Source organism: Meleagris gallopavo, unplaced genomic scaffold (genome assembly GCF_000146605.3).
Source record: "Meleagris gallopavo isolate NT-WF06-2002-E0010 breed Aviagen turkey brand Nicholas breeding stock unplaced genomic scaffold, Turkey_5.1 ChrUn_random_7180001858802, whole genome shotgun sequence".
In the NCBI taxonomy this organism is placed as follows: domain Eukaryota; kingdom Metazoa; phylum Chordata; class Aves; order Galliformes; family Phasianidae; genus Meleagris; species Meleagris gallopavo.
Window position 1 is genome coordinate 1 of NW_011124695.1, and position 1,318 is coordinate 1,318.

General features: G+C 61.9%; 1 long non-coding RNA gene across 1 annotated transcript; it reads right to left on the reverse strand.

Moving 5' to 3' along the window:
* Positions 1-10: 10 nt before the first annotated feature.
* Positions 11-1,318, reverse strand: LOC104915912. Its single transcript, XR_796490.3, has 3 exons — positions 1,296-1,318; positions 974-1,192; positions 11-84 (listed from the first exon to the last, which is right to left on the reverse strand). It is a non-coding gene; the product is annotated as an uncharacterized LOC104915912 (long non-coding RNA).

Sequence of the window (1,318 nt, forward strand, 5' to 3'; positions counted from 1 at the left end):
GCGGCGCGGTGAGAGCGGGAGCTGGAGCGGGAGCTGGAGGACGAGGAGGAGGATGGAGAGGAGGAGGAGGACGAAGAGCGGCGCCTGGAAGGGGAAGGTGGGGTCAGAACACAGCCAGGCGGCCACGGAGATCCTCCAGCGAGACGTGGCCCCAAAGATCCTCCAGACCCCACAGCACGGCCCCAAAGACCCTCAACTCAAGACCCAACCCCAAAGAGCCTCAATGCCCAACTCCAAACTTCCTCCACTCTGGGGCCGCAGCCCCAGAGACCCCGCAATTCAAGACCCGACCCCAAAGCTCCTCTGCTCCGGATTTCTCCCCAAAAACCTTCCACTCCTGACCCAATGTCACATCCCCAAAGACCCTCAATACCCACACCAAAGTTCCTCCACTCAAGACCCAGTGCCACAGCCCCAAAGATCCCTCAAGTCAAGAGTCCACGCTATGGCCCCAAAGATCCTCCAGACTTGATGGCACAGCCCCAAAGACCAACCCCAAAGTTCCTCCACTCAAGACCCAGTGCCAAATCCCCAAAGACGCTCAAACTCAAGACCCAACCCCAAAGACCCCCGAGACCCAACCCCAAAGTTCCTCCGCTCGAGACCCAGTGCCACTTCCCCAAAGACCCCCAATTCAAGACCCAACCCCAAAGACCCCCGAGACCCAACCCCAAAGTTCCTCCGCTCAAGACCCAGTGCCACTTCCCCAAAGACCCCCAATTCAAGACCCAAACCTGTGGCCCCAAAGACCGAGACACAACCCCAAATCCCTTCCACTCCAGACCCAAAGCCACATCCCCAAAGACCCCTCAAGTCAAGAGTCCATGCTATGGCCCCAGAGACCCTCAACTCAAGACCCAAAGCCGTGGCTCCGAATCCCCTCCACTCAAGGCCCAACCTCACACCCCTCCACTCAACGCCGTGACCCCAAACCCCCCAACCCCTCAATCCTCCACCCCACGGCGTTACCGACCGGGACGAGGCGCTATGACCTGCGCTGGCGCTGCCCTGCTGCCCCACGGCACCGCGTGCTTTGCCCGGTGTTTTGCCGGGGACGCCGGCTGCAGATTGAGCGGAGGCTGCCTCCTCATCGCTGCCCCCAAAGCTGGTGATGAAGGTGATCTTCTCCTCGTGGCCGGGGGAAGGGGAGCGGGAGCGGGAGCGGGACTCCGAGGTGGATTCCGAGGGGGAGCTGCTGGGGGTAAGGGGTTGGGGTGGTGGGAATGGGGAGAGTTGGGACCCCCACCTGGGTTGTGGGGTGGGGAAATGGGGTGGGGGGTGAGGGGGGGGCTCACCGTTTGTAGGGGTCGTATGTGGG